Raw genomic sequence first — 20,464 nt, 5'->3', positions numbered from 1 at the left:
CTTTTGTTCTTATTCTTAAAGCAAGTAGAAATACAGTCCGCCACGCCCATTGCTTAGCTACAAGGGCGATGACAGGCAATTTAATTATGTAAGTTGTTTTAGTAGCTGCCAAAAAAACATCCCATCCGTTTCTTAAAAAAATACTACTCCCTGCGTCCCTTAATACTCGCATCGATTTCCTTATAAAAAAGTCCCTTAATACTCGCCCCGTTTCTATAAATGGCACACTCTTACTAATATTATACCATCAATCAATACCTAGTATTTAAAAAGCAAAACCAATTACCATTCATTGCCATGTGTCAGTCTGTTAGGTTATGATACATATGACAATACATAAATCATGCGGAAAAACCATAAAGCCAGGAAAGCATATTATTTACACATAATCATTTAGCATAGTATAGATGCATACACTTTGTAGCGTGCCTTCCCTAGCTGCGCACGAACCGAACAAGAACAAGTCTTTAAGACTCCAAGTGTCGTCCCTCCGTAGATAGTCCACATTACGTCCAAATCCGCCTCAAGATTGACCAACTAGAATCGCCCTTAAGGTGCTTAGGAATTTTCGGCTATTAGTGCAAGAGAGTGGCTGAATTTTCTTTCAAAAACTTACCCTTTGAATACTTCAATCGTGCGTATAAATTATGACCCTAGGCCCTTATTTATAGAGGTTTGGAAAGGGAATTGGAATCCTAGTAGGATACGATTTAATTAAACTTAGAATCCTACAAGGACTCTAATTAATTAAATAATCCTAATAGGAATAGAAATTTAATCATACATCAAATCCTAATAGTTTTAGGAATTATGCATGGACACAAACATACACACGAGCATGACCCGCAAGCATGCAGGCCATGCCCGCGCAAAGCCCACACGCCCACGAAGCCCATGCGAGCTACCGCAGCCCACGAGGCTGCCATGGCCTTAGCTGCGCGCTGGGCCTGCCTTGCGGTAGGCCTGCCGCAGCCTTGGGCTGTGTTGTGGCGCGCCATTGCTTGCTTGGCGATGGCCTGGCTTCGTGCTGGGCCTTCGTCCGGCAGGCTTCGTCCGATGCTTATTCGTACGATACGCTTCCGATTAAATTTCCGGTTCCGGAATTCATTTCCGATACGAACAATATTTAATATTTCCGATTCCGGAATTAATTTCCGTTTCGAACAAATATTTAATATTTTCGTTTCCGGAATTATTTTCCGATTCCGATAATATTTCCAATTCTGACAATATTTCCGATTCCAGCAATATTTCCATTTCCGATAATATTCTCTGATACGTACCATGTTTCCGCTTCCGGCAACATCTACGACTTGGATAATATTTATATTTCCGATACGATCCATATTTCCGTTTCCGGCAATATCATCGTTTCCGGAGTATTCATTTTTTGCTTGTGACGATCTCAGCTCCCACTGAAACCAAGATCCGTCGATTCTGAATATCCATAGATAGAGTATTTAATGCCATTAAATACTTGATCCGTTTACGTACTATTTGTGTGACCCTACGGGTTCAGTCAAGAGTAAGCTGTGGATTAATATCATTAATTCCACTTGAACTGAAGCGGCCTCTAGCTAGGCATTCAGCTTACTTGATCTCACTGAATTATTAACTTGTTAATTAATACTGAACCACATTTATTAGAAGTATGCATTCTATGTTAAGTCTAATAAGTGCGGTTCAGTATTAATTAACTAGTTAATAATTCAGTGAGATCAAGTGAGCTGAATGCCTAGCTAGAGGCCGCTTCAGTTCAAGTGGAATTAATGATATTAATCCACACCTTACTCTTGACTAAACCCGTAGGGTCACACAAATAGCACGTAAACGGATCAAGTATTTAATGGGCATTAAATACTCCATCTATGGATATTCGGAAACGACGGATCTTGGTTTTAGTGGGAGCTGAGATCGTCACAGGCAAGAAATGAATACTCCGGAAACGATGATATTGCCGGAAACGGAAATATGGATCGTATCGGAAATATAAATATTATCCAAGTCGTAGATGTTGCCGGAAACGGAAACATGGTACGTATCGGAAAATATTATCGGAAATGGAAATATTGCCGGAATCGGAAATATTGCCGGAAACGGAAATATTGTCAGAATCGGAAATATTGCCGGAAACGGAAATATTGTCAGAATCGGAAATATTATCGGAATCGGAAAATAATTCCGGAAACGGAAATATTAAATATTTGTTCGAAACGGAAATTAATTCCGGAATTGGAAATATTAAATATTGTTCGTATCGGAAATGAATTACGGAATCAGGAAAATAATCGGAAGCGTATCGTACGAATTAGCATCGGACGAGGCCTGCCAGACGAAGGCCCAGCACGAAGCCGGGCCATCGCCCAACAAGCCAGCGCGCCAAAACGCACCAGCCAAGGCTGCGCCAGGCCCACCGCAAGGCAGGCCCAGCGCGCGCCAAGGCTGCGACAGCGTGTGGGCCTCGTGGCAATGGGCTGCGAGCTTGCGGGCTGCGCGCGCGCGCATGGCGCCCCTCGTGGGCTGCTGTGCGTGCGTGTGTGTGTTTGTGTGCTATACGAATCCTAAAGCTATCAGGTTTCGACATATGATTAAATTCCTAAACCTAAAAGGATGAATTAATTAAATAAGAATTCTATTAGGATTCTAGTTTAATTAATTCGTATCCTAATAGGATTACAATTCCTTTTCCATACCTCTATAAATAAGGGCCTAGGGTCATTATTTGTATATACGATTTCAAGTATTCAAAGTGATTTTTGAGAGCAAAAATTCAGTCATACAATTGCCTACATTAGCCGAAAATTCTAAGTACCTTAAGGGCGATTCTAGTTGGTCAAGCTTAAGGCGGATCCGGACGTGCTGTGGACTATCTACGGAGGGACGACACTTGGAGTCCTAAAGACTTGTTCTTGTTCGGTTCGGGCGCAGCTAGGGAGGGCACGCAACAAAGTGTATGCATCTAAACTATGCTAAATGATTATGTGTAAATAATATGCTTTCCTGGCTTTATGGTTTTTCCGCATGATTTATGTTTTGTCATATGAATCATAACCTAACAGTGGTATCACGAGCCTCTTATTATTTTCATAATCTAAATTGCATGAACATGGTTAAATATTACAAATTTGCAAGAATTAAAAGGGGTGATTAATTTTCGTAATTGTTAATTAATTGCAAATTGCGTTTATTTAATTATACGTACGCAGTTTTTCGGCAGTTTCTTCGTTACTCATCCAAATCGAGTGATTTTTGTGTCAATTCCGCATGTAAAAGGCATTCTAAAATTTTGACCAAAATAGTTTTTTTCGGCCGAACCCAGAATTCTCAAATTCGAAGCCTAACTATGACTTTTCGGAGGTTTTAGTTTTTCGAATGCAAAATTTCGTAAATTTAAGATGTTAAATTAAATATTTGCGATTTGTTGATAAATCTTGAATTTTTTATTGACCTACTGTATATGTTTAACAAGTTTGAATGCCTAGCCTTGTTAATTATGCAATCTAATTTGTAATTATGATTAATTTGTTGAAAATTGGAATAATTTAGAATTAATTTGATTTTCATAATTAGTTATAATTTAATTAGATACCTATGATTAAAAACCACCATAAAAATTATAAATTTATGTTAAATTTTAAATTTTTATGACCTAGACTTGAATCCATGTTAATCGGAAATCAATTAGATAATAAATTTTCGATTTTTCGCCCTAAAATTATGAAATTAATATTATTTATTAATTTGTCATTAATTTTGAATATAAAAATTTTAATTTTTATGCGACTCGCTCATATAACTTGCACGCACAAAGCAATGGACGCTACGTGTTACCCTTAAGGGGTGTTGTATAGTGCGGGCATGCGACGACGAGCAAGGGAGCTCGTCGCCCATGCGGTACGAATGCAGCGAGCAAGGGCATGATGCACGAGCACAAGGCAGTAGCCCTGCCTTGTGTCGTGGGCTGTGAGCAATGGGCGTGTGGGCAGGGGCGAGAGCAAGGCACGGGTAGTCGCGTGTGGGCAGCAAGCGTGCTGCGCCACAGCGCGCATTGCCTCGCGCAAGCATGCGGAGCCTCGCGCGCAGCGAGCGCAAGCTCGCGTGCCACGAGCGCTACGCACAGCGTCGATGCCTCGCGCGCAGCGAGCGCCAGCTCGCATACTGCTGCCTCGTGCGATGAGCGCAAGCTCGCGTGCGGGAAAGGCAGACGCGCAGCGAGCGATGGCTCGCATGGATCGAGCGCTGGCAAGCGAGCGCAGCGAGCGATGGCTCGCGTGCATCGAGCGCTGACGCGCGCAGCGAGCACCAGCTCGCGTGATGCCTTGCGATGGTGAGCAGCAGCGATGCGACGCAGCGCATGGGCTGCGCGCACATGGCCAGCAATGGTTGTGTGCGTGTGGCCCATGGGCGTGCGTTGCGTGGATTGTTGCGTTGCGATTAGATCGTTTTGAAATTTTAATTTGAAATTTTCAGTTTACGTAATTTTAATTAATTTTTAAAATTAATAATTTAAATTATTTTCTTGGATTTTAATTTTGAATATTGTAATTATAATAAATTTTATTTATTCTAATTATTTTACTAAAATTAAAATCATGAATTAATTTAAATACGACTGAAATTAAATTAAACTTTTTGGATTCAATTATAAATTTATATGAGCTTTAAATTTTAATTAAATTTGTATGTTTCCGGTTAGACTAGAAATACATTTTTATGTTTAAAATTAGTAAAGCATATGAATTTATTGGTTTAAGTGGGAGCCCTTTTTAGTCATAAACTCTTGATTAGGTCTACAAATCCTTAAGGTTAAAACAACTTGATTAGAATTAATAAGAACTGAATAATTTGTAGATTATTGGTGCCCTTGATTAATTGCTGCAAATGTTTATGTGATGCATAATGTGTTTTTACTAACCAGCTATGTGGGCCATTCATGATAATGAATGGGTGAATGGTATATATTGTATATGTACTGTTTTGCCGGTTATGAAGTGACTAGTATGGCCCAAATAGGATAGAAAATATGGTCTGCGTACCATTAATTTGAATGTAATTGGTCTAAAGTACCAAAGTTGTTTTTCAATTCAAATATGGTCTGCGTACCATCAAATAGTTGTAATTAGTTTTAATTATAGCTTATCCTATTTGAAGAAAATGGTGCCTCCCACGGAGATTTTCAAGACGGACTTTGAAGTTAAAGCTTCAAGATGAAGTCGGGCCATACTAGATCACATTTATCTTATGCATGTTTTAAGTTATTTATTGCTTTTAAATATGTCTTAAAATGCATGAGATTGCGGCTTGATTATGTTGCATGATTAAGGATTTTAGTTCACTTAAAATCTAACCAACATAGTAAGAGCCTTAAGTTCCAAACTTAAAAATTGAGTTAAAAGGTGCCATGCCAAAATATACACTTGCTTGGATATCCTTTACATCAATCTAGTAATAGTTTTCGCTCAGCGAGGTGTTACTTATTGGTCCTAAAGGGGCAAGGTACACAAATAATTGTGAGTACATGTTAGTTTTGGTGAAACTCAACGATATAAGTAAGGAGTCCTTTTATGTCGTGGAAAAATCGATAGGTTTACCTTATAAGTTCTTAGACGTACCTATCAACCAAGAATAGTTTCTAGACTATTAGCAAAAGGCTTTTACTTACCTAAGATGTTTTAGGATTAAGTCGACAAACTGTGCTTAGTTCTTCAATGATTTTAGGATCTTGGAATCATTTTATTCACACCTGCCGGAACACATAACTTGAATAAAATGCTTAATGAACATTGAATTATGCATGTATGCTAGAATTTAAGTTTATTAAGAGAAACTGTGAATGGTTATTTATTTGTTTATTCTTTTCAATTGTAGTTTTAAATATGGCAAACAACAATTCATTCAACATTCGATCAATTCTCGAAAAGGAGAAGTTGAACGGGAAAAACTTCCTTGACTGGCAAAGGAACTTGCAAATAGTTCTTATGCAGGAAGAAAAGGAGTATGTCCTAGAAGAGGCGATGCCCGAAGCCGCAGGCGACGGGGTCACTCAGGCAGCCCTCAATCGTTGGATTGATGCCAACAAGGATGTGAAATGTCTAATGCTCGCCACCATGAGTGCAGACCTGCAGAAAACGTTCATCAACTCAGATGCTTTCACAATCATCAGTGAGTTGAAGAACATGTTCCAAGATCTGGCTCGAGTCGAAATATTCGAGACTCATAGGCAAATTCTTGAGACCAAGCTTAAGAAAGGCGAGCCCGTAAGTCCACATGTTCTCAAAATGATTGGACTCATTGAGAATATGAGTCGGCTGGATCAGGAATTTTCTCAGGAAATGGCTATAGACACCATCCTCCATTCTCTTCATAGCGGGTATGATCAGTTCAAACTGAACTACAGTATGAATAGTCTGGACAAAACGCTCACTGAGCTTCACGGTATGCTGAAGACCGCTGAAAAGACGCTCAAAAGTGATAAGCAGGATGTGCTTATGGTGCGTGGGGGCAAGTTCAAGAAATCTGGAAAGAAGAGGAATGTTAAGAAAGGTGGCAACAAGGCCAGCCCAACTAAGCAAACTGGCGCCAAATCTGTAAAGAGGAAGGTCAGTCAACCCACTTCTGAATCCGAATGCTTCTACTGCAAGAAGAAGGGGCATTGGAAGAGAGATTGCTTGAAGCTAAAGGAAGATCAGAAGAACGGAACAGTCGTTCCATCTTCAGGTATTTTCGTTATAGACTGTATACTTGCTAATTCAACTTCTTGGGTATTAGATACAGGTTGTGGCTCACACTTATGTTCCAATCCACAGGGACTAAGAAGAAGTAGAAAGTTAAGCAAGGGTGAAGTCGACCTACGAGTGGGAAATGGAGCACGGATTGCTGCATTAGCTGTAGGAACTTATTATTTGTCGTTGCCCTCCGGGCTAGTTTTGGAACTGGAAGAGTGTTTCCATGTTCCAAGTCTTACTAAAAACATCATTTCAGTTTCTTGCTTAGATGCTAAGGGATTTTCCTTTTTAATAAAAGACAATAGTTGTTCGTTTTATTTTAAAGAGATGTTTTATGGATCTGCTAGATTAGTCAATGGACTTTATTTATTAGATCACGACAAACAAGTATATAACATAAATACCAAAAAAGGCCAAAAAGGATGATTCAGATCTCACCTATCTGTGGCATTGTCGATTAGGCCATATAAACTTGAAACGCTTAGAAAGACTTCAAAAGGAAGGAATTCTAGAACCATTTGACTTAGAGGATTATGGTAAATGCGAATCATGTTTACTTGGAAAAATGACAAAGCAACCTTTCTCTAAAGTTGGAGAAAGAGCAAATGAACTATTGGGTTTAATCCATACAGATGTATGTGGACCAATGCATGAGTACAAATGCTAGAGGTGGTTTCAGCTACTTTATCACTTTCACTGATGACTTCAGTAGATATGGTTATGTCTACCTAATGAAGCATAAGTCTGAATCCTTTGACAAATTCAAGGAATTTCAGAGTGAAGTAGAGAATCAATTAGGCAAGAAGATTAAGGCACTGCGGTCTGACAGAGGCGGTGAATATCTGAGCTATGAATTTGATGACCATCTGAAAGAATGTGGAATTCTATCAGAATTGACTCCTCCTGGAACACCACAATGGAACGGTGTGTCGGAACGGAGGAACAGAACCTTGCTAGACATGGTCAGGTCAATGATGGGCCAGGCCAAACTTCCATTAGAATTTTGGGGACATGCACTAAATACAGCTGCACTCACTATAAATAGAGCTCCGTCTAAAGCTGTCGAAAAGACTCCATATGAATTATGGTTTGGAAAGCCTCCAAATGTGTCTTTTCTTAAGATTTGGGGATGTGAAGTATACGTCAAACGATTAATTTCAGACAAACTTCATCCAAAATCTGACAAATGTATCCTTGTGGGCTATCCAAAGGAAACAAAGGGGTATTACTTCTACAATACATCTGAGAACAAGGTGTTTGTTGCTCGAGATGGTGTCTTTTTGGAGAAAGATCACATTTCCAAAATGACAAGTGGGAGAAAAGTAGACCTCAAAGAAATTCGAGTCGAACAACAAACTCTAGAGAATGCTCAAGATGACATTCAGGATGAAACTCAGAGATCTTTAGAAGAATCTGGTGAGAATCATGGTCAATCTAGAAATGTTACCCCGCGTAGATCGCAAAGATATAGATCTCAACCGGAAAGGTACTTAGGTATTTTGACGAACGAGAGCTATGACGTTCTATTACTTGAAAGTGATGAACCTGCGACTTACAAACAAGCTATGACGAGCCCTAGCTCCAAGCAATGGCAAGAAGCCATGCAATCTGAATTAGACTCCATGTCTGAAAACCAAGTATGGGATTTGGTCGATTTGCCAGATGGCTACCAAGCCATTGGAAGAAAATGGGTTTTCAAACTGAAAAAGGACAAGGATGGGAAACTTGAAGTTTTCAAAGCTAGATTGGTTGCAAAAGGTTACAGGTAAGTCCACGGTGTGGATTACGATGAAACCTTTTCACCAGTTGCAATGCTAAAGTCTATTCGGATAAAGTTAGCAATCGCTGCATATTACGATTACGAAATATGGCAGATGGATGTCAAAACTGCTTTCTTAAACGGCGTTTTAACAGAAACTGTGTTTATGACACAGCCTGAAGGTTTTGAGGATCCAAAGAATGCTAAAAACGTATGCAAGCTAAAGAAGTCAATCTACGGATTGAAGCAGGCATCCAGGAGCTGGAATATACGTTTTGATGAAGCAGTCAGTGACTTTGGTTTCATCAAGAACGCAGACGAATCTTGTGTATACATGAAGGTCAGTGGGAGCAAAATTGCTTTCCTAGTATTATATGTCGACGACATATTACTTATCGGAAATGACATTCCTATGTTGAACTCTGTCAAGATTTGGCTTGGGAAATGTTTTTCGATGAAAGATCTAGGAGAAGCACAGTACATATTGGGAATCAAGATTTACAGAGATAGATCTAAAAAGATGATTGGACTTAGTCAAAGCACTTATATCAATAAGCTGCTTGATAGGTTCAAGATGGCAGACTCCAAGCGAGGCTACCTACCCATGTCTCATGGAATAACTCTAAGCAAGACTCAGTGCCCAAAAACACTTGATGAGCGTAGACGAATGAATGGGATTCCATATGCATCATTGATTGGTTCAATAATGTATGCTATGATATGTACACGCCCGGATGTTGCGTACGCACTCAGTGCTACGAGCAGATACCAGTCAGACCCAGGAGAGGCGCATTGGACTGCTGCCAAGAATATTCTGAAGTACCTGAAAAGGCACAAAGATGACTTCCTGGTCTATGGTGGAGATGATGAATTAATTGTTAAAGGCTATGCGGACGCAAGTTTCCAAACCGACAAAGATGATTTCAGATCACAGTCTGGGTTTGTCTTCTGCCTCAACAGAGGTGCAGTAAGCTGGAAAAGTGCTAAGCAAAGCACCATTGCGGATTCTACAACTGAAGCGGAGTACATTGCTGCACATGAAGCAGCAAAGGAAGCTATATGGCTAAGGAAGTTCATAGGTGAACTTGGTGTAGTCCCCTCCATTAAAGGACCAATAGCCCTGTATTGTGATAATAACGGAGCTATTGCACAGGCAAAGGAGCCTAGACACCACCAGAGAGTCAAGCATGTACTTCTTAGATTTCACCTTCTACGAGAGTTCGTTGAAAGAAAAGAAGTCGAGATAAACAAGATTGGAACTGATGACAACATATCAGATCCATTGACTAAACCTCTGCCGCAGGCGAAGCACAACTCGCACACTGCAGCTATGGGAATCAAGCATATTGGAGAATGGCTTTGATATCCCTGTTTAATGTTTTAAAGTTTTAGAGTTTAAATCTTTGTAAAACATTATTGGTTAATCATTCACAATAAATGAAAAGAATTCATTTTTCCATTTAATTTGTGGTTTATTAAATGATGAGTCCCTTCAATTTGACGATATATTCAAGATAGACTGTCAGGACCAGTCCTGTGACTAAGAAATGTCTATCAAGTGAACTTGAATGTCAAAGGTTGAAAATGGTCCCTAGTCGGAGTTTTCTATAAAATTGGACGCATAGAAAACGTTAGACGATTAGAATGCAAGATGACTAGTAGTTCTGTTTCTTGAACTATGTGGACATGGCAATGTCATAATCATTTGCATAGATACTTACTTTGGGAAGACTAGTATCGGACAAGACCTATGAAACTTTACTGTAAGAGATGAAAATCTGTCATAAGTAAATTTCATTAAAATTATTAGACACTAAATCCTCAATACCTGAGTGATTTGAGATTACTTGTTTGAGAACTGGTTGCTTTGACGTTGACCAATCGTCGCACCGTAAAAGGAGGCTATAAAGGCAACGCTCAGGTAATCACCTATCAAACGAAGTCTAATCTCAAGATCGCAAGATTGGGATTGTCCTCCCATAAATCGGGATGAGATGCTTAAAAGTTGTACAAGGCCACTCGGAGAGCTAGAAACTGTGAAATGCATGGCCGTGCTCGGATGAATCATAGGCTATGATTATCTGTTTATTTGATCAGTTGAACTCTGAAACCGAGGAACACCTCTGGACATAATAAGGATGACAACTCTTACCTTATGTTCAAGAGCAAGCATCGAGCGACAAAGGAATTAGGAAATGCACACTTGTCCCTAAGGACAAGTGGGAGACTGAAGGAAATAATGCCCTTGGTCCAAGTATGCATTCTATGTTAAGTCTAATAAGTGCGGTTCAGTATTAATTAACAAGTTAATAATTCAGTGAGATCAAGTGAGCTGAATGCCTAGCTAGAGGCCGCTTCAATTCAAGTGGAATTAATGATATTAATCCACAGCTTACTCTTGACTGAACCCGTAGGGTCACACAAATAGTACGTAAACGGATCAAGTATTTAATGGCATTAAATACTCCATCTATGGATATTCGGAAACGACGGATCTTGGTTTCAGTGGGAGCTGAGATCGTCACAGGCAAGAAATGAATACTCCGGAAACGATGATATTGCCGGAAACGGAAATATGGATCGTATCGGAAATATAAATATTATCCAAGTCGTAGATGTTGCCGGAAACGGAAACATGGTACGTAACGGAAAATATTATCGAAAATGGAAATATTGCCGGAATCGGAAATATTGCCGGAAACGGAAATATTGTCAGAATCGGAAATATTGCCGGAAACGGAAATATTGTCAGAATCGGAAATATTGCCGGAAACGGAAATATTGTCAGAATCGGAAATATTATCGGAATCGGAAAATAATTCCGAAAACGGAAATATTAAATATTTGTTCGAAACGGAAATTAATTCCGGAATCGGAAATATTAAATATTGTTCGTATCGGAAAGGAATTCCGGAATCGGGAAAATAATCGGAAGCGTATCGTACGAATTAGCATCGGACGAGGCCTGCCAGACGAAGGCCCAGCACGAAGCCGGGCCATCGCCCAGCAAGCCAGCAAGCCACAACGCACCAGCCAAGGCTGCGCCAGGCCCACCTCAAGGTAGGCCCAGCGCGCGCCAAGGCTGCGGCAGCGTGTGGGCCTCGTGGCAATGGGCTGCGAGCTCGCGGGCTGCGCGCGCGCATGGCGCCCCTCTTGGGCTGCTGTGCGTGCGTGTGTGTGTTTGTGTGGTATACGAATCCTAAAGCTATCAGGTTTCGACATATGATTAAATTCCTAAACTAAAAGGATGAATTAATTAAATAAGAATTCTATTAGGATTCTAGTTTAATTAATTCGTATCCTAATAGGATTACAATTCCTTTTCCATACCTCTATAAATAAGGGCCTAGGGTCATTATTTGTATATACGATTTCAAGTATTCAAAGTGATTTTTGAGAGCAAAAATTCAGTCATACAATTGCCTACATTAGCCGAAAATTCTAAGTACCTTAAGGGCGATTCTAGTTGGTCAAGCTTAAGGCGGATCCGGACGTGCTGTGGACTATCTACAGAGGGACGACACTTGGAGTCCTAAAGACTTGTTCTTGTTCGGTTCGGGCGCAGCTAGGGAGGGCACGCAACAAAGTGTATGCATCTAAACTATGCTAAATGATTATGTGTAAATAATATGCTTTCCTGGCTTTATGGTTTTTCCGCATGATTTATGTTTTGTCATATGAATCATAACCTAACAACATAACCATATCTACTGAAGTCATCAGTGAAAGTGATAAAGTAGCTGAAACCACCTCTAGCATTTGTACTCATTGGTCCACATACATCTGTATGGATTAAACCCAATAGTTCAGTTGCTCTTTCTCCAACTTTAGAGAAAGGTTGCTTTGTCATTTTGCCAAGTAAACATGATTCGCATTTACCATAATCCTCTAAGTCAAATGGTTCTAGAATTCCTTCCTTTTGAAGTCTTTCTAAGCGTTTCAAGTTTATATGGCCTAATCGACAATGCCACAGATAGGTGAGATCTGAATCATCCTTTTTGGCCTTTTTGGTATTTATGTTATAAACTTGTTTGTCGTGATCTAATAAATAAAGTCCGTTGACTAATCTAGCAGATCCATAAAACATCTCTTTAAAATAAAACGAACAACTATTGTCTTTTATTAAAAAGGAAAATCCCTTAGCATCTAAGCAAGAAACTGAAATGATGTTTTTAGTAAGACTTGGAACATGGAAACATTCTTCCAGTTCCAAAACTAGCCCGGAGGGCAACGACAAATAATAAGTTCCTACAGCTAATGCAACAATCCGTGCTCCATTTTCCACTCGTAGGTCGACTTCACCCTTGCTTAACTTTCTACTTCTTCTTAGTCCCTGTGGATTGGAACATAAGTGTGAGCCACAACCTGTATCTAATACCCAAGAAGTTGAATTAGCAAGTATACTGTCTATAACGAAAATACCTGAAGATGGAACGACTGTTCCGTTCTTCTGATCTTCCTTTAGCTTTGAACATTCTCTTTTGTAATGGCCTATTCCATTACAATAAAGACAGCTTGATTTGGACTTGTCCTGCTTTGATTTAGCATTGCCCTTGGACTTTCCACTTTTCTTGAACGGTCTCCCTTTAGCCTTGAGTAAATCTTTGGCTTCACAGTCCAGTATTATCTCAGCCTTTCTGACAAGGTGAACAAATTCTGCAACTGTTTCTTCTCTTGGTTCACTTAGGTATAGTTGCTTGAAGCGACCAAACCCACTGTGTAGTGAATTGAGCAAGATAGAGACTGCCATCCTTTCGCTTATTGGTGTTCCTAGTAGACTTAGGCGATCAAAGTATGAACGTATAAGATCCACATGGAACCTCAGTGGGACGCCTACCCTCTGTTTAGTGCGAAGGAGCTGAACATGTGTTTCTTGGACTTCCATCCTATAACACCTGTTGGGAGAACTAACCTTTAGACCAGACATTGATTCAATCAACTCATGGACGTTCAGGTCCCTGTCCTCCGTGCTTCCACGACAGATATCCCTCAGATTCTTGATGAGCGTAAAAGGTTCATAAGCTACAAACCTTCTAGCCCATTCATCAGGGATATTGTTCAGCATGAGACTCATAACCTTTTTGAGATCCGCATCCCAGGCGGAAAATCTTTTAGGGGTCATGTCTCTGGCATAGTAGCTTGGCATGGGATGTAATAGTACATACTCAAGTCCATTGAGTCTGATTATTTCAACTAGCTTAGCTTCCCATTCAAGAAAATTCGATAAGTTCAGCTTGACCATAAGCTCAGAACCCATGATGATGTTTTGATTGTTGTTTGCCATAGTTAAAACTACAATTGAAAAGAATAAACAAATAAATAACCATTCACAGTTTCTCTTAATAAACTTAAATTCTAGCATACATGCATAATTCAATGTTCATTAAGCATTTTATTCAAGTTATGTGTTCCGGCAGGTGTGAATAAAATGATTCCAAGATCCTAAAATCATTGAAGAATTAAGCACAGTTTGTCGACTTAATCCTAAAACATCTTAGGTAAGCAAAAACCTTTTGCTAATAGTCTAGAAACTATTCTTGGTTGATAGACACGTCTAAGAACTTATTAGGTAAACCTATCGATTTTGCCACGACATAAAAGGACTCCTTACTTATATCGTTGAGTTTTACCAAAACTAACACGTACTCACAATTCTTTGTGTACCTTGCCCCTTTAGGACCAATAAGTAACACCTCGCTGAGCGAAAACTATTACTAGATTGATGTAAAGGATATCCAAGCAAGTGTATATTTTGGCATGGCACCTTTTAACTCAATTTTTAAGTTTGGAACTTAAGGCTCTTACTATGTTGGTTAGATTTTAAGTGAACTAAAATCCTTAATCATGCAACATAATCAAGCCGCAATCTCATGCATATTTAAGACATATTTAAAGCAATAAATAACTTAAAGCATGCATAAGATAAATGTGATCTAGTATGGCCCGAGTTCATCTTGAAGCTTCAACTTCAAAGTCCGTCTCGAAAATCTCCGTGGGAGGCACCATTTTCTTCAAATAGGATAAGCTATAATTAAACTAATTACAACTATTTGATGGTACGCAGACCATATTTGAATTGAAAAACAATTTTGGTACTTTAGACCAATTACATTCAAATTAATAGTACGCACACCATATTTTCTATCCTATTTGGGCCATACTAGTCACTTCATAACCTGCAAAACAGTACATATACAATATATACCATTCACCCATTCATTATCATGAATGGCCCACATAGCTGGTTAGTAAAACACATTATGCATCACATAAACATTTGCAGCAATTAATCAAGGGCACCAATAATCTACAAATTATTCAGTCCTTATTAATTCTAATCAAGTTGTTTTAACCTTAAGGATTTGTAGACCTAATCAAGAGTTTATGACTAAAAGGGGTCCCACTTAAACCAATAAATTCATATGCTTTACTAATTTTAAACATAAAAATGTATTTCTAGTCTAACCGGAAACATACAAATTTAATTAAAATTTAAAGCTCATATAAATTTATAATTGAATCCGCTTATTTAATTTATTTTTCAGTCGTATTTAAATTAATTCATGATTTTGATTTTAGTAAAATAATTAGAATAATTGAAATTTATTATAATTATAATATTCAAAATTAAAATCCAAGAAAACAATTTAAATTATTAATTTTAAAATTAATTAAAATTACGTAAACTGAAAATTTCAAATTAAAATTTTAAAACTCGACAATCGTGACATGACGAGCACTTGGGCTTGCGCCCAAGCCCCGTCGAGTGCACGACCCATCGATGTCCATGGCACAACGTCGCAGCAGCCACGCGCAAGGCAGCAAGGCAAGCCACGCTTGCGCGCAGCCTGCCTGCCCATAGCATCGCAGCAGCTACGATGCTCCTCGCATCGCTCGCTTGCTCAATCGCTCGCTCGAGGCCACGCGTTGTGGTGCGCAGAGCAGCGATCGCTGGGCGACCAGCTCTCGCTCGCTCGCGCTCCCACAGCGTGCCATTGCTTCGCCCATCGCCCGTCGCGCACAGCGCTCGACACTAGGCAGGGCTGCTGCCTTGTGCTCGCGCGCCATCGCCTTGCTCGCTGTATTCGTACCGCGTGGGCGACGAGCTCCCTTGCTCGTCGTCGCACACCCGCACTATACAACACCCCTTAAGGGTAACACGTAGCGTCCATTGCTTTGTGCCTGCAAGTTTTATGAGCGATTGCATAAAAATTAAAAATTTTATTTTCAAAATTAATGACAAATTAATAAATCATATTAATTTCATAATTGTAGGGCGAAAAATCGAAAATTTATTAATTAATTGATTTCCGATTATCATGGATTCAAGTCTAGGTCATAAAAATTTAAAATTTAACACAAATTTACAATTTTTATGGTGGTTTTTAATCATAGGTATCTAATTAAATTATTAACTAATTATGAAAATCAAATTAATTCTAAATTATTTCAATTTTCAACAAATTAATCATAATTACAAATTAGATTGCATAATTAACAAGGCTAGGCATTCAAACTTGTTAAACATATACAGTAGGCCAATCAAAAATTCAAGATTTATCAACAAGAATCGCAAATATTTAATTTAACATCTTAAATTTACGAAATTTTGCGTTCGAAAAACTAAAACCTCCTAAAAGTCATAGTTAGGCTTCGAATTTGAGAATTCTGGGTTCGGCCGAAAAATATTAATTTTGTCAAAATTTTAGAATGCCTTTTACATGCGGAATTGACACAAAAATCACTCGATTTGGATGAGTAACGAAGAAACTGCCAAAAAACTGCGTACGTATAATTAAATAAACGCAATTTGCAATTAATTAACAATTACGAAAATTAATCACCCCTTTTAATTCTTGCAAATTTGTAATATTTACCATGTTTATGCAATTTAGATTATGAAAATAATAAGAGGCTCGTGATACCACTGTTAGGTTATGATACATATGACAATACATAAATCATGCGGAAAAACCATAAAACCAGGAAAGCATATTATTACACATAATCATTTAGCATAGTATAGATGCATACACTTTGTAGCATGCCTTCCCTAACTGCGCCCGAACCGAACAAGAACAAGTCTTTAGGACTCCAAGTGTCGTCCCTCCGTAGATAGTCCACAGTACGTCCGGATCCGCCTCAAGATTGACCAACTAGAATCGCCCTTAAGGTGCTTAGGAATTTTCGGCTATTAGTGCAAGAGAGTGGCTGAATTTTCTTTCAAAAACTTACCCTTTGAATACTTCAATCGTGCGTATAAATTATGACCCTAGGCCCTTATTTATAGAGGTTTGGAAAGGGAATTGGAATCCTAGTAGGATACGATTTAATTAAACTTAGAATCCTACAAGGACTCTAATTAATTAAATAATCCTAATAGGAATAGAAATTTAATCATACATCAAATCCTAATAGTTTTAGGAATTATGCATGGACACAAACATACACACGAGCATGACCCGCAAGCATGCAGGCCATGCCCGCGCACAGCCCACACTCCCACGAAGCCCATGCGATCTACCGCAGCCCACGAGGCTGCCATGCATGGCCTTAGCTGCGCGCTGGGCCTGCCTTGCGGTATGCCTGCCGCAGCCTTGGGCTGTGTTGTGGCGCGCCATTGCTTGCTGGGCGATGGCCTGGCTTCGTGCTGGGCCTTCGTCCGGCAGGCTTCGTCCGATGCTTATTCGTACGATACGCTTCCTATTAAATTTCCGGTTCCGGAATTCATTTCCGATACGAACAATATTTAATATTTCCGATTCCGGAATTAATTTCCGTTTCGAACAAATATTTAATATTTCCGTTTCCGGAATTATTTTCCGATTCCGATAATATTTCCGATTCTGACAATATTTCCGTTTCCGGCAATATTTCCGATTCCGGCAATATTTCCATTTCCGATAATATTCTCCGATACGACCATGTTTCCGCTTCCGGCAACATCTACGACTTGGATAATATTTATATTTCCGATACGATCCATATTTCCGTTTCCGGCAATATCATCGTTTCCGGAGTATTCATTTCTTGCTTGTGACGATCTCAGCTCCTACTGAAACCAAGATCCGTCGATTCCGAATATCCATAGATAGTGTATTTAATGCCATTAAATACTTGATCCGTTTACGTACTATTTGTGTGACCCTACGGGTTCAGTCAAGAGTAAGGTGTGGATTAATATCATTAATTCCACTTGAACTGAAGCGGTCTCTAGCTAGGCATTCAGCTCACTTGATCTCACTGAATTATTAACTTGTTAATTAATACTGAACCGCATTTATTAGACTTATCATTGAATGCATACTTGGACCAAGGGCATTATTTCCTTCACAGTCTACTTTTGGTTGCCATTTGTCAGTCTACTTTTGGTTGTCATGTGTCACTCTACTATTTTGTTTGCCATGTGTTTTTCAACTCTCTTTTAACTGGTCAGTGACCCAATGCACTTCTTGCACTTCACATTCTCTATTTAATTTTTTAATTACAATTCCTCTTGGGCTTCATATTCTCAATGTAACATACTTCCTCCATAAATTCCTTTAAAGTCTATCACTTAAATAATTAGATATTTTAGTTCTAAATTTAAAATTCTTAATTTTGATGTTACCTTTCCAATTTAGATTTTACTGGCTTTAGGAAATTTGGTTAGAATCATTTCTACCTCAAAGCCAAAAGTTCAAGATTTATTCCCGCATGTTACTAAAAAAGGTTTCGCATTAATTTTTTATTTCAACTTTTCGTATTATTGATAAACCATATAATTTTTGCTCTTTTAAGGAGAAGGTGTTGTAGAGGAATTGAAGAGTAAAGGGACAAAGGGCGTGGATGATTTTGCAGCATTTCCCTATTGTAGCTATGCTCGCCATCCGCTAAGTATAAATTATTTTTTATTTGTTGGTCATGTAAATGAAAGAAAATTTTCCCTATTTCATTAGGATTTTTTTTTAATCATACTCCAATATCTACAACAAAGGATTAGCAATCTTGTGATAAAATTCCTCTTCTAATTTCCTAAAACCAAGGTCAATTGTTACAACTTTGTACTTCTCATTTTGAATTTTTTGCTTATTTGATTATTTGAGTTCGATGCTTTATATTAGTTTTTGAGGGAATATTTCAATGTTTTAATTTTAATGTAATACCGTTAATTATAGGAAAACGTTGGCTTTGTTTATATAATAAAGGATTTTTCCAAATTGACAATACATGACTTGGACTCAGTTGAGATGGGTAGCAAAGAATTATATGTTGTTGTAGAAATTGCAAGATTTGGGAATATGCGAGAGATGATATTAATATGTTGTTAAGGATCTCTTAATTTCCTATTTTTTCGTGTTTTGGTTCACTATCTAGACGCATTGTTTTAAATATGACAAATTATGAGATTCATCAACATTGTTGAGTTAACATGCGAAACATGTGAATTGTGAAATTTAATAAATTTGATAGTGATAAATGCAGTACTTGCAGCGGCTACACACGACTAAAACGGGCGATATTACTTTTGGATTTAAGCAAAACACAATTTGATAATTTTATACTCTAAACTTCAACGCGAAAATCGGTTAATCCCTTAACAAACCACGTGGTCTATATTCATACGTATTGAAAGTAAGGTGTTACTTATAATGTGTAGCAATGTCTTTTGGTACAATACTATTTTGTGGATAGAAAATTTAGAAAATAAAAAGGTTGCAAATGTATGTACGTATTGTATACCATTGTTAACGCTAATATATATAAAATAAATTATCAAAAATTACATTTTTATCATTTACTGGTGTCATACATTACCTTATGTTATGCATAACCCGTACATCGTACGGGCCAAAAAACTAGTTTTACTTAATCAATGACCCACTTATACTCCGATTTCCTAAAAAACATTAAAACATTTAACCCCCACTCATCTTCAATAAAGTTTGACACATTTCCCACTAATTATATTAAAAAATTCTCCAATATCAACTGCCACCTAATAAATTAAATAGTCAATTATATTGCCAAAAACTTTATGCCGATCAAACCGGGGCGAGTATTAAGCGACAGAGGGAGTAATAATTATGGAAGCATATTTCCCCAACCTTATTCTTTGATTACTCCATGACAAATTGAAAGCCTTTTCTTGTCTACAAAGGAAGAATTTCTCCGTCTTCTACATCTTCAACCATAATAATTTTGGATTAGAACAAGCGTATCTATATTACTAAAGCAGAGTAGTGAGGACTGTGAGGGATCCAAAACCTCAATCATCACCTCTCATGCAAAGCTATTTAAGGAAATGTAATAAATGTTTTGCAAAAACACAATAAAATCAAATTAAATGTCTTCAAATTTTTAAATTGGAAACTAGAATAACAAAAAAATTATGGATTGGAAATTTTAAAACATATTTTCAAAGTTGATAAATTTCAATTAATCTAATAAATATAGAAAACATCACATTTTTATTTTTTAATTTCTATAATTAACTTACTTCTACTCTAATCATTTTAATAAAAATAGAAAGTTTTAACTAAATGGTAGTGCTTTTTTTTTGTGTGTGTTATCGCCCGGTTCACCCTTAAGGCTAATCCAGATTCAGGGCGAGTTCCGTGTGAATAGGTTTCAGTCCCCTTCCAATTGTTGTTGCGGGGGATCGAACACGGGGTCATCCCTACCAAGTTCAGCCACAATCACCACTGAACCAAGATGCAATTGGTAACTAAATGGTAGTTAACCACACACTTTGTAACTTATGGAGATTTAAAAAATAAAAAAAACTAGAATAAAAGTAACATTTAAAACTCATTCTCTTTAAAAGGAAAAGAAAAAGAAAAAGAGAGTAGTGTTGTATTGCCAATATTACTAGGCTCTTCATCAATATTCGATTTATGTCCTTTGTAGAATATATTATTTTATTTTTTGAAGTATAGTAGAATGTGTTTTTATGAGAAAGTAGATAATGATTTTTTTCATAACTATTAGTTTTATAATT

Source organism: Spinacia oleracea, chromosome 6 (assembly GCF_020520425.1).
Source record: "Spinacia oleracea cultivar Varoflay chromosome 6, BTI_SOV_V1, whole genome shotgun sequence".
Classification (NCBI taxonomy): Eukaryota; Viridiplantae; Streptophyta; class Magnoliopsida; order Caryophyllales; family Amaranthaceae; genus Spinacia; species Spinacia oleracea.
This window is presented reverse-complemented; position numbering follows the sequence as displayed.